At 39.6% G+C, this 14,127-nt stretch overlaps 1 protein-coding gene across 1 annotated transcript in view; it reads right to left on the bottom strand.

The window, feature by feature from the left end:
- LOC135707496 (ras guanine nucleotide exchange factor V) overlaps positions 1-8,925 on the bottom strand; it is an 82,051-nt gene extending 73,126 nt beyond the window's left edge. The window contains exon 1 of the mRNA XM_065229341.1: positions 7,835-8,925. The gene's annotated coding sequence lies outside the window, so the exon portion shown is untranslated. The remainder of the gene's footprint in view (positions 1-7,834) is intronic.
- Positions 8,926-14,127: the final 5,202 nt, after the last annotated feature.

Raw genomic sequence — 14,127 nt, 5'->3', positions numbered from 1 at the left:
GTCGAATGATTTTTCTATGTCTAGAAGAACAACTCCAGTTGAGTGGCCTTCAGATTTGTTTGAACGAATTAAATTGGTAACTCTTAAGAGTTGATGAGTAGTTGAATGCCCATGGCGAAATCCAAACTGCTCATCTGCAAAAATTGAGTTCGTATTGATGTGAAGCATAATTCTATTCAAAATTATCTTTTCAAAAAGTTTACTTTTTGAAGAAAGCAAACTTATTGGACGGTAGCTGGAAGCTTCAGCTGGATTTTTATCCGGCTTCAAAATTGGAACAACTTTTGCATTTCTCCATTTATCAGGAAAGTATGCCAAATGGAAACATCTGTTAAATAATTTTACCAAGAATGACACGGTACTCTCTGGGAGTTTTTTGATGAGGATATATAAAATTCCATCATCACCTGGAGCTTTCATATTTTGAAACTTTTTAGTTATAGACATTACTTCGTCCAAATCAGTCCCCCAGGAATCATCAAAAATATTTTCCCGAGAGAAAATATTCAGATAATCCCGAGCAACCTGATTCTCAATAGGACTAGTAAGATCCAAACTGAAGTTATGGGAACTCTCGAATTGCTTAGCAAGTTTCTGAGCTTTTTCCAAATTTGTGATCAAAATTTTACCACCTTCTTTAAGCGCTGGAATAGGCTTTTGAGGTTTTTTTCAAAATTTTTGTGAGTTTCCAAAAGGGTTTGGAACTCGGGTCTAATTTAGAAATATTATTGTCAAAAGTTTTGTTCCTCAGGGCAGAGAATCGCTTTTTAATTTGTTTTTGCAAATCCCGCCAGATAACCTTCATGGCAGGATCGCGTGTTCTTTGATATTCCCCCATATTCTGCGAGTCACGTGACTCTCTCTCACCAGTGAGGTGACAATAGTCACCTCGTGTGAGGTGACTCTCCATTTGATTTGCATGGAGAGTCACCTCACACGAGGTGACAGTTGTCACCTCACCGGTGAGAGAGAGTCACGTGACTCGCAGAATAAGGGGGATTGTCTCCTACGGACATTTTTAAGACGGATCAAGAGCTGAAGATCGTCGTCTATTATAATTGAATCGAATTTAACCTCGCATTTTGGAACTGAGGCAGCTCTTGCTTCAACTATAGAAGTAGTCAGTGATTCAAGAGCATAATTAATTTCATCTTTGGTTTGCAAAGGAATGTTTGGATCGAAGCTATATTCCATAAATGATCGATACTGCTCCCAATCAGCTCTATGGTAATTGAAAGTAGAGCTGTTGGGATTACAAATTATTTCTTGGGATATTTCAAAAGTTACTGGAAGGTGATCAGAACCGAAGTCAGCATGGGAAACCAGTTGGCTACAAAGTTGACATGAATCAGTTAAGACCAAATCAATAGTGGAGGGATTTCTTGCAGAAGAAAAGCATGTTGGGCTGTTTGGATATTGAATAGTGTAATAACCTGCAGAACAATCATCAAACAGAATATTACCATTGGAATTGCTTTGAGCATTATTCCATGAGCGGTGTTTTGCATTAAAATCACCAATAATGAAGAATTTAGACCTATGCCGGGTAAGTTTCTGGAGGTCACCCTTGAGAAAAATTCTTTTGCTGGCCTGCGCATTGGAATGGCAAATAGGCAGCTATAAACGTAAGTTGTCCAAATTTTGTTTCAACAGAAACTCCCAAAGTTTCAAAAACTTTGGTTTCAAATGAAGAAATAATTTTATGTTTGATTCGTCTATGAATAATGATGGCAACGCCACCACAGGGTCCATCAAGACGATAAATCAAGTAATTTGCGTCCTTCTTAACCTTATGGTCAGGTTTAAGGAACGTTTCAGTTATAACGGCAATATGCACGTTATGAACTCTCAAAAAGTTAAATAGCTCATCTTCATTATCTTTAAGAGATCGAGCATTCCAATTTACAATATTTAATGCTTTAAAATCCATTACTGAATTTTAAAGTCATGACAATATTATTTGCAAATTTTACTCCAGTTTGAATAGCATCAAACATGGAGTTAGATTTAAGCATATCAGAAATCATGTCAATTAATGAATTCTGTAAAAATTCCATTTTAGGGGCAGTAATGCTTCCTTAGTCAAAATTTTCAAAATTTCCGTTAGAACGTTGGTTAGTATTTTGATTTCTACCCGCTGCAATAGCAGCATAGGTAGCTCCATTAACTCGCTGAACATTGTTAGCAGCGAGGGGAGTAGGTACAGATGAAACATTTGAAGCAGGGGTGATATTTGTACCTACGGGTACGAATGTAGAATTTGTTCCTCGCTGACCGTTGTTAACAGCAGAGGAATTTGTACCTGGTCGGAAACGTGGAGCGTTTCCTACCTGTCGGTTAGAACGAGATTGTAGGATCGCTTCGCGAGTCTTACATTCCCAAAAATTGGATTTGTGGTTTTCACCACAATTTGAACATTTAAATTTCTTAGGATCTTCCTTCACAGGACAGTCGTCCTTTGCGTGAGAGGAATCACCACAATTCATGCATTTAGCTGGCATGTAGCAATTTATAGTTCCGTGACCCCATCCCTGGCACTTACGGCACTGAGTGAGGTTTTGGAAATTTCCTCCAGTCTTCCTGAAGTGTTCCCACTTCACTCGGACATGGAGCATAAGGCTAGCTTTTTCTAAGGCCTTAAGGTTGTTCAGTTCACTAGACTTGAAGTGAACTAAATAAAAATCATTAGAAATCCCGTTGCGCGAATCGCCAGGACGGGATTTCATTTTCATTTTGATTACTTGGAGTGGCACAACTCCAAGTAATTTTGCCAGTTCATCTTTGATCTGATCCAGGGATTCACCACTGGGCAGTCCTTTCATGACAACCTTGAACACACGTTCAGTTTTGGTGTCGTAAGTAAAAAATGTGTGCTTCTTCTCAGTAAGATACTTGAGAAGACATTTAAATCCGTCCAAGTTCCATGCGAAGAGCATGGAAATCGGAAGTGGTTATCACAATAGGGGGAATCTTTTCCTTCTTGGCATTAAGCCGGGAAAGTTTACTAGAATTTTTCTTAGATGATGGATCATTCTCATCATCCGTGAGCAAATCAAATTGATTACTCAAATTAATTTCATCAGAAGGGGGGTCAAGAGTTTGTTCCTTTCTTTTGCGTTTAGGCGCCATGGCGGCAGTAAATTTTTATCCAAATCTACTTCCAAGCAGATTACTATAAGAATCTGAAGGATCGAAGAGGAATTTTCCAAATCGATATCCAAGAAGGATTACCTCGGGTAGGGTCCAAACAAGGATCGAAGAGGAATAAGAGTTGAACAAGGTAGAAATTTTTTTACAGGTTGAGCACTGAAAAGTGCTGTTCAAATTTGTTGTAGCTTTAGGTAGTAGTAACACTTCCTTAAGCAAAAAGCAAATAGATCCGCACGGCAAGAGAGCACGATGCGGACTGTGACCGTGATGCACCCTAATTCCACTCAGTGCCTAACTCCTTTCACGTGGGTCGAAGCGTTGAATATCAAGCCGATTTGTCATGATCAGTGAATCCAAACACATAGGGCAACCAACGATTAAGACAAAACGCTTGCTACTACTACCACGATAAACTGTCTCTGTAATATGGCTTGATCGGAATTGTAGGAGGATAATGATCTATTGCCTGCCTGCTTTGTTGCAATATACACGGTTGAGGACATAGCTTTTAACTTTTTGTTTTAAGTGCCACGTTATTTTTCACTGATGATTACCAAGACGCAAATGGAGCAGATAATACAGTCAATAGCTATGAATCCAGAAAACAGACGTTCTATTCCCGAAAAAAGACAGGCAATGCATTTATACAAATTAGTATTCATTGGCAAAAAATCTAAGCCACATGCAATGTATTAACATCCGTAATAAGGACACTCTATATATTGTTTTATTTTGAATTAATATTATTTCATTTTTGTAGGTTGATATACCTAATGCTGATCAAGTGATTATAAAAGCTTTAAAAAAACTATTTCATATTCTAAAAATAGTATTCACAACATTTCACAATGCTTGTCTATAGATTAAAAAATGCTGATTATGAGATTAACAAACTATTCATCACTCTTGACAAGCGAATAAATTAAGAAACGCGTCCATCGCATGATAAGCAAATTTTTTAATCAATTCTGGCACCACTGCTAATAATGTTTACATTCGATTATTTTGAAAAAAAAAATCTTCAAAAAAGCCGTCGTATCGTCCTGCAATAGCCAGGAAGGATACGTAAACATTCTGGATCTGGATGGAAAACCTTCAATCCGAAGAAAAGAAAATAAGGCTTTATAGTCGTTGTCACTTTGCCGTTTCCCAGGAGCTGTCAAATGATAGCTCAAATAGAGAAGAAGAAGAAGAAGAAGAAGAAGAAGAAGAAGGGCGAGGAGAAGAAAAGAAAGTCCGGAACCGGTTGAGATCCACGAATGCAGTAGCATCAGGAGAAACAGATACTATAAAAAGGTGAAGATGTCTTGCCAAAAATAAGGACAAACGCTACGAAACATTTTCTGATTTCTGAATATCAGTCAAATAGGTTCTCACCAGCAGCGGCCCAATCACGACACATTGCATTTGCCCTTGGAGGTGTAACTATTGCCACCGACCAGAATTCTACAATAAGTAAACAACAGCGAATGATTTGCAGGAGGATCCGTCATTATCAGCGTTTTGTTATGGTCGAGGATATGGTTGCCAGCAAGCATATTTTTTCGGTTGAAGTTTTGACAGCTCGGTCAACGCATAGAAACACCCAGAAACACATTCCGACACACAAAAACACAATACGCACAGACACAAGGTGGCAGAGTGAATTACCTCCTGATATAGACCCTCTAATAAGCGTGAAGCTTGATAAAATCACCAGATTTATATGTTTATGCGTTGTATATAGGCTTTTATTTCTAAAGTACAATATTGGTTCAGATTAATAGCGAATTCGTTTATTATCCAGGTTGTAACCAGTTCCAACCCGAGCGATACCGAGCTTATTGTCAGTGCGAACCTCAACCCGAGCCAGGTTACAAAACCAAACGTTAACACTGACGTTTGAAAGGCAACAAGCAGTCCCAATCTTGATAACCCACCACCCCCCCTCCCGAATCAAAAACAAAATCGCTGGTTCCGGGTCATTTGGCCGAATGCCGTTTGGCCGAATGCTGTTTGGTCGAATGCCATTGGGCCGAATAAGTCGTTTGGCCGAATGCCGAACAACAAAACTCAAAAGAACTGCTCATGTTTGAAAGAAGGAAAAAGCTCTTAAAATTGTTCAAATAATTTTTAATTAAATTTTTGAACAACCTGCGTTTACTGTGCAAAAAATAAGAAGATCATCAAAACTCCAAAGATCTGCTTATTTAAAAAAAAAGAGTTGCTAAAAATACTAATTACATAACTAAAAGCTCATCTTTATAAGAATAGTGTATTCATCGAAAGTATAAAATTTTAGTTTTATACAATACACAATTGAACCAAAAATCCCATATTTATAATGTCCAAAAAACCATAATTCTGGAGTGATTTGAGATTCTGGCGTAATTGCATTTGTAAACAAACATCTTAAGCACCGATTTCACCGCGAACAAAGCTCAATCTCGAAAAGTAATAACACTATGAGGTAGAGGAATGATTCCTCTATAATTTGGTATAGTTTGTTTGTGAGATTGAGCTTTTATTCAAGAGAAATCAGTAATTGACGTGTTTGTTTACAAAAGCAATTACACCCAAATCTCAAATCACTCCGGAATTGTGGAAAGTAAAAGAAAGTCCATCAGGGCTGCCATTTAGGTTCAAGTAGGGTTCACAAATTGGAAATTTATTTTTAAGTATTCGGCCAAACGACCCATTCGGCCAAACGACCCATTCGGTCAAACGGCATTCGGACAAATGGCATTCGGTCAAACGGCATTCGGACAAATGGCATTCGGCCAAACGGCATTCGGCCAAATGGCCACACACCAAATCGCTATAAGGTTGGATAAAAATTGCTGCAAGAACGTTTAAATAGCAGGAAATTGTTAGCCATGGGAATTAAAAGAAATCAAATTTGAGAGTGAAAATTCTCTCTGACGAGCTCAATCTCTCAACATGCCATGTATGTTGATGACACTGGATTTGTGATTTCCCTCTCACAGACTGCAAAATAGAGTAAAATAGCAGTGTCATCAAAACAGACTCGATAACATAGTTCTAGAAAAGAACTTTAGTGCGAAGAAAGTACAAGTGATCGGGTGAAATGCAATTAAAAGTGCTTCACGGGCAAACCATCGTTCATTTGGTGAGTTCGTTCCTGTTTATATATTCACCTGTTTCGGTTTCTGCAACTTTGTCTTAGACATCATTTCGAAGAGCTGCTTTCGTGCTGTATTTTGATGAGAAATCAAATGTCGAGCGCGCTATTGTCGAAGGTTGGATACGAGTGGGTATGGCCAAGTTTCAACATAGATTTACCAATTGATTCATTCGGCAAGAGAGTCATCCTAGCCGATTTTCTTCTGGTTTTAGACGTTTGATGGTTTGTTCTTGAAAGTTCATGTGCTCATGATTTGCCTGAAGAATTTTTGAACTAGTTTGGAAATAACCCGGAAAAGTCTTGGAAGTGCCTTTGGTTCAACAGTAGTACAGTAGAACAGTAAGAGTACAAAATTATAAAACTGGCTGAGATCTTCCCTTTATTTTCATTTATATGTTCTTATATTTTTTAATATATTTTCATTCTATTACTCTCAACTGAAATCTATTCCTCACCCGTTCGTGTTCAGCGTTGGAACATTTTGCGAGGATTTATGAAGCAAACAAAAGGAAAAGTTCGCGAGTCATTGGCCCTTATTACCGATGTCACTTCACGGTGAAGTGACAACTTGTCACTTATAAGGACCATTGTGAGTTTTAGCAAACTTTTCCTGTAGATTGATAAGAGATCCGCTTTTTCTCAAGGGAAGATAGAACTAGGCTTCCTTCCTCCATTTCCTTTCTCCTACGGCCCTTTATTCAATTTTTCTCTTTTCAGAAAGCGAGTAATGGCGCTATAACCATAAGTCATATTGGCTAGGACAAGAGTTAGTGCTCATGTCCCAACCACTCGAGGAAAATTGAGCATCACCTAATTTTTTTTGGATTAGATTCTCCCAACGACAAAATCAGTTATAAATAACAATACAGTGGAACGTACGGTACGAGATGTCCACGTTTCATCCATTTATTGCATTCTGAAAAATCGTGTTTTAACCTTTGATTTTAACAGGCCCGAATCATCTTGCCCCTTAAATGCTGCACAGTGGGCCTGGCCGTTTCGATATATTTTGCGCATCTCTGATGTTCAAAATATACCAAATAGACAAGAAAAAGGATGGTATATCTATCATTTTCCAAGATGCTTTCATGAACTGGCTGTGTTGGTGTTAGATTAGATTAGATTAGATTAGAAATAGTAGGGTCAGCAAAACATGTCTGGTATATTTATATATGCATTTATGCAAAGTCCCTTGAAAATACTTTTAGGGACAGGGCTCAGATAGTTTTTTTTTTAAGTTAAAAAGGAATGACTTTGAATGTTAATCTAAATACATATTGGCGATCTAACGCTAACATACAGCACCGCTAGTGACAAATAGGAGAACTAGAAAAATGATGATGGTTTCATAAGCAATTTTGAAACCATCATATTTTTTTTTCTATTTCTCCTATTCGCCACGAGTGCTATCGTTAGATCGTCAATATAGCGGTACCAGACCTGTTTTGCACTGCACTGTCCTTTGTTAACAACTAGCAGTGACATCTGATGGAAAATGAATGCAGAAGCTTGACTAAATGCTTAATTGAAAATCAAATTAATAGCAAAGTGTGTACTCACCAGTATTATTTGATACGGTACCAACAACGCTGCGGCTCACTGCGGCTCGATAAACGCTGATGGTACAAGAGCTGACTGTGTTGGTAAAGTCGTCTGTCCTCCACACACTCACAAAGCTCTCCAACAGCCAGACGTTTCACGTTTCTATCGGACTTTTTATTTTGTTTATATATACGGTGTTATGCTAGCGCACTAGCTAAGCTTTCACAGGTTTCGAAATGCTGATATCAGAAAACAACAACACCGAGATATAGCTCTATCATCACTTCAATGCTACACTATCGAGTCGATACGATATCTCTTCATTGGTCACGCGCAACAACCACAGAAGGGAAGTGGCGATCCACTTCTAGATGTCAACATCAAGTTCCTCGGCGGTGGTTCTCCCTCCGTCTAATGTTATTTTCTATGTTGGTGTGCGTTTTTCACTCCTGCTGCTGTTGGTTCACAGCACTTTGGGTACGACTTTTCACAACATACTTTTACGGCTGGTGCAAAAATATAACTCACACGGCTCGATAGAAAAGCGCCACACTATATGTACTTTCACTCACTGTATGATCCAATTTTTCCCTGCTCTGTGCAGTTGGCTCTCCTTCCTGCGCTAACGGGATGGCGATGATGATGAATCGATGATCGATTGCAACCTCCCAAGAAACATTGGGTGGAGCGCTCGGTCCAAACAAAAATACGATAACCTTCCCGTGATTATCGATTGGAGTTCAGTCAACAAACGCGCACCAGTATTTCTATTTATTGTTCCTTTGCTTTTCCCTTGGCTTGAAGTTACCTTACTTTTCACGAAGAAAAGCTACAACGTAATTTCGATTTTCCTTTTATAGGAGGGCCTTCTCAGCAGGAAGTACTTCTCTCACTTCGCGTTGTCAATCACCGTGGGGTCGTGCTTGAAATTTCAGCGAAACGGGAACAATCACTAATCACAACCAAAATTCAATCGACCAGCAGAAGCGATACCATGATGTTTGGGTACCGTCAGAAAAATAAGCACAATAGAGATGGAGTGCGAACTTTTCTTTTATCCAGAGGAGCTAGGAACTTCCCATTGATGTCATCATCATTCTCCAACTACTTTTGCGAAACGAGCCAGCCGGACTTCTCACCGCGACGACGTTCTCCTCCTCCGGCGATGCGATGACAGGCTGCAAAAGAGAAAGAGAGCGAGAAAATCGTGAGAGAATCGGATGAAGTGCGAGAGCGGAAGAAGTGCATGCCCACTAAGAAGAGCATCGGGCTCACGGGCTGCCGTCGGGCTGAGAGAGAAACTTTTTGCTGGTTCTCGCGAGAGTTTGCTCGAACGAAGCGGAAAAGAGAGAAAAATGCGTGAATAAGCTCTCGTGCTCGTAAGTCGTGCTCCGCATCAGCGACCAGCGAGGCAAAAAAAGGAAGAGTGACGGCTCGGCTCGATTCTAATTAGTTTTCATTCCAGTCCGTGGCAGTGCGGTAGTTGACTCAGATCGGCGGATCGGTTCGTCATTCGTTGTTCGTGTAGCCTGCCTTGCGAATGCGTTCGTCGTCGCTTGTGTCTTGTCTTGTGTGCCGCTTTTGCGAAAGCCAGAAAGAAAAGAAAAAATCAAAGTGATAATATCATCATCGTCATCGTTCGTCGGGTCGGGGTGAGGCTCTCTGCAGACTTATGAAAGTCCATAATATCTGGTGCTAGTTTGCGGTGTCGATTTTCCTGCTACCAATTTCCGGTGCCGTCGACGGTTCTGTCCTGTTTCCGGCAGTGACCAAAAAGTGTTTGTTCCTCCCTGAAAAGCGATATTACGGTCCCCAGTGCCAGTGGCAACGAACGGTGCGATGAAAGTGTAACACGCTACGAAGCCCGGAGCTGCTCGGATTACGGATAATGGCGTGAAGTGAATAAAGTAAACATTTTTTTTTTTTCTTTCTATTCGAGTGGAGAAAACAGTATCGTTGGTGGTCGTTGTAATCCGGGTTTGTTCCGTTGCTGGTGGTTCCCAGCAAAGAGTTTAGGAAGGGTAGTGGTTGATAGTATAGTCGCTATATTCATAGTCTGGCGGATATAATCTCGGGAACCAATTGAACCGTCAAATAGCGGAACCAATCGAGCAAATCACCACCAACAACAGAAAAGAGTACATCAGCTATTGCGAACAAAACTTTGGAAACCGTTTTCTCGTGATTCAAGGCTTGCCTACGCAAACTAACACTATCTTTGCGTTGGGGAAAGATGCCCCTATCCGGTGATGCCGGTAATTTGCGTTCGATTGTCGAGGAAAGAATAATCAACGTTTTGTTTATGAATGTTGATAGGACCTTTTCAATTGTTGGTCTACAATATATTGAATTGGTTCCGCTTTTTGATAGATCGGAATTTTATCCGCCAGACTATGAATATAGCGACTATAGTTGATAGTCATTCCTGGTCATCGTCCGTCCGTCACCGTCATTAGCGGTAGAGTGGTAGAATCGTCATCGTCATCATCATCACACAAAGTGGCAACTCTATCTCGGGTCTCCATTTTCCCTGTCCTATCCAACAGAGATTACCGTACGGGGTGCAGTTGCTGTTCGGTATGTTTTCTGTTAGTACCACATAATATGTGTCTGGGTGAAGGTGAATTTTGGGCATATTTTGATTTAACACTTAATGCGTTCATATTTTGCGGAATTGTTGATTTAGTAAAAACTGTCAACTGCAGGCTAACGTAACACTTTAAAAATACAAATACAATTTGCTCCTCTTGCATATTGAGCTTGATCAAAGGCTATGTGGCTTAGGTGGTTTTTAAGCAGGTGAATTTTCACAATTTTCTTTTTATGGTGAATTTAGAAATTTTCTGTTGGTTAATATTTTGCAGATTTTTGGACACCAGTTTCGTCAAGCTTGGTTTTATTTGAACATCGGAAAAAATGAAAATAAGACCGCTTAAAAAATGGGTTGGGTGTACCTATACAATGAGTCAGCACTGCAAATTTAGCTCTTTTCAAGGAGTAGTCAGTCATATTGTAAACTCAACGCGAAGCGCGAAATACTTTTAGATTAATTAAATTAATTTTCGATGACTCAAATGCCATGTTCAAACTAGGAGCTGTAATGTGATAATAAGTTGTTCATAAGACACCAGAACAATTATTACAATACATTATTCTTGTAAACCGAACTTATAGCACTTTACAGCTCTCTAGTATATGGCATAAATGTAATAAATTTTGCATCATAAATTTTAAGATTTATGTTTACAAGTGTTCTGTTCTTCAAAAAATAGTCGAGTTTTGAACGCCTTTGGATACGGTTGTATCTAAATTTGCTCTCTGTTTTGTGCGTGCATTCACTTTCATAGTTTTCGGCTGCATTTGCCGGATTAGCGCTGGCACTCTGCCTCCCGGACGGTTATACGTGTGTGAGTGGTGGTTTTCTCGCTTTCCGAGAAGTTTTAGAATCAAGAAAGAAAACATGATTCATGATGTTTGCAAAATTGAAAGCATCAGAAGATTAGGCGCTGCGTGGTTTTATTGTTTTTCCCGGACCAAAAATTTGTGGCATCGCGAGTGAAAATTTTAATTTCTTTTTATTTACGCGGTGATGAGCACGGCGCTGATCTATTGTTAGGGTTTTGCGATGTGCATTGCTTTTGTGCACGGAGTGTCTTGAAAAAGAAAAGTGAAGAAAAGTGATATTTGGTTGTTGTGTGGTTGGAGTGGAGAGAAAAATATGCGTGGAAGCATCGGGAATGCGCTCCCGGGTGAAGTGATTTGATGAGCACGTTCCAGTTGAAGATTGTTGACAAGTGTATTTGTGGTGATGCAAATTATGGTTTAGATGACGCATGGCTTCAAACATTTTGTGTATCCAAATAAAACATATTACATACTAAATACGCACAGGGCATCGTCTGCTGACCATTGCCGCGGGTATATCGTGGGAGTCCCAGGTACCCGGTTCAAGCTTTAGTTGGCGGCGGTGGCTCTTCTTGACCTTCTATCCCCTGAGTAGTTAGTGTGAATAAGGGCGTCTATGTGATGTTTTGCTGTACCTGTTGTGGACATCTAGTGCACCCTGTTCCCTTAACTTGTTGAGGACACCCTGTCTTGCCTCAAAAGTTACCCTTTTTGAAGAACTAGTCTTCACAACATAAAGGGCACCATTACGGAGCATGAGATTTGATCAAATTATTCGCAGTTCTACTTGTCCAACGCCCCCGGCTGGGTGAGGGATAGAGGATGACACACACACACACACAGTCCGTGGCAGTGCGGTAGTTTTCGCTTTTGGTGGTCTCGCGTTTTGATTGTTTTTCATCGTGCGAATCGATTTTAATCGTACGGGTAAGTGCAACCAGTGCATGCAGTGCGATAACCTTTGGCGTGGCAGCTCTACGTAGACTTAGTGCTGAAGAAATAGTGTATTGCGTATATAGTGTATAACGACCTCAGAACACGGTTGATACGATACAAGAACTTTTCCTGCAGCTCTGTCTTGATCGATGTATGGCGAATCCCCTTCAGTTGCAGAAACCCCAGGTACAGTACCCGTTCGATTTTGACAACAAGCCCGAAAATTTTGTGTTGCCAAAATCGAACCGTGCCAAAATCGAACGGTTATATTTTGAAATTTATTTTATGCTTCCAATGATTTGAACCCCCTAGGAATCATCTTTAAGTCCAAGACAACGTCTCGTTGAACGTCTAATTTTTTTTCCCGCTTATTAAACCGTATGTAAGAAAATGTCAACTCTCCCTCCCCCGTTGCCAGAAACCGTAAGAAATGTTAAGACCTACCTGCCCCCCTATTCCCTTACATAATTTATGGATGACCCCTTTGTTATACAAATTAAATCAACCAAATTTTTTTGACGCAAATTTTATTGTATTTTGTCTGAATCGGAGTCGGAGTCGAGGAGTCGGAGTCGGTAATTTTCAAATCAGAGGAGTCGGAGTCGGTGAATTTTGATCCGACTCCACATCCCTGCCAGCAACTCACCGCGGCCCCCTTATATCCCACGGAGCTGGATGGTAAGGTAGGAGAAGAAAAGAAAATTCTGCGCACTTCGATTTTTTTGTATCTTTTGTTCCCATCGACCATTTTTTTTTAAAACCTGTTATCCTAGTGAAGCCTTTTTTATGCAATTGTTTGGACAACATTTGAAATCAATTCACAACATCATTTCAAATGAGGGGCTTGGAAGGAAAGGGGTGTAAGTGACTTTGATCGATTCTCTTAATCGACTTTCTCTTCTGATAACCATGGCTTTACACACAAATTTCGCGCTATTGCTGCCAGATAGTTTGATAAAGGAGGTTCTCATCTAGCATCCAGAACGGCAAACGCATCAAGGAATGTGTTTACATCTGAGTTATTAACGAAAGAGAAAGTCGATGAAGAAAATCGATCAAAATCACTTACACCCCTTTCCTTCTATCCCCCTCAAATAAAAAAATAAAAATAAAAATCGCTAAGAATGGCCAAATTCGAAATTCAACGTATTCGCAACAACAAACTTTTGCATTCTGAGTGGTGATAATGAGCGGTAATATAGTTAAGTGTATCTATAAAAGTATATAAGGGTTTACAAATCCTTGAAACAGTAAAGAACAAACCACAATGCAGCCTTTGAAATGTACAAAAAAGCACTGTATAAAAGCTCAAAAAGGAACATATGAAAACAAACTTACTATGATTTTCATAAAATCAACTATTATTTCGCTGTAATATGCTCTTGACCTCAAAAAGTAAATTTGGTGTTAATAACCTTTAAACTCAATTGATGTTATTTTTTTTAAACTTTATCCAAAATTTTCACATTAATTCTAGTTGTAACTGGAAAAATTGGGTAAAAATGTGTGAAATTGTTTGCGAGAAATTAAAAAACGGAATCAATTTTTTTTACGAAAAATGCCGTCCTGTCGGCAAGACTCTCCTAAACTTCGGCATAACTTCCGGGAAGATAAGCGGGACCTCCCTAAACTTCAACAATAATTCTCTGATTGTAGGCAGGACTTCCCCAAATTCAACAGGAATTTCTCCAAGTTCCGGAGGACCTCTCTGAACATCAGCGAGACTTCCTTGAAGTTCATCAGGACTCATTTGAACTTCGGTAGAATATCTAATATCTCTTAATGACGGCAGTACTTCTTCCAATGTCGACAGAAGTTTCCTGAACATTGGTAGAACTTCCTGAACATCGGCAAAACTTATCTGAACTTTGGCCGGACTACCTTGAATGTCGGAAGAACTTCTTTGAATTTCAGAAGAACTTCCATGAAGTTCAGCAGGACTTTCCTGAAGTTCAACAGAAATTTAATGA

Source organism: Ochlerotatus camptorhynchus, unplaced genomic scaffold, assembly GCF_037179485.1.
Source record: "Ochlerotatus camptorhynchus isolate MF236.1 unplaced genomic scaffold, CSIRO-AGI_Acam_v1.1 ptg000313l, whole genome shotgun sequence".
NCBI lineage: Eukaryota > Metazoa > Arthropoda > Insecta > Diptera > Culicidae > Ochlerotatus > Ochlerotatus camptorhynchus.
Note: the sequence above shows the minus strand (reverse complement) of the source record. Positions and strands in the feature narration are given on the sequence as shown.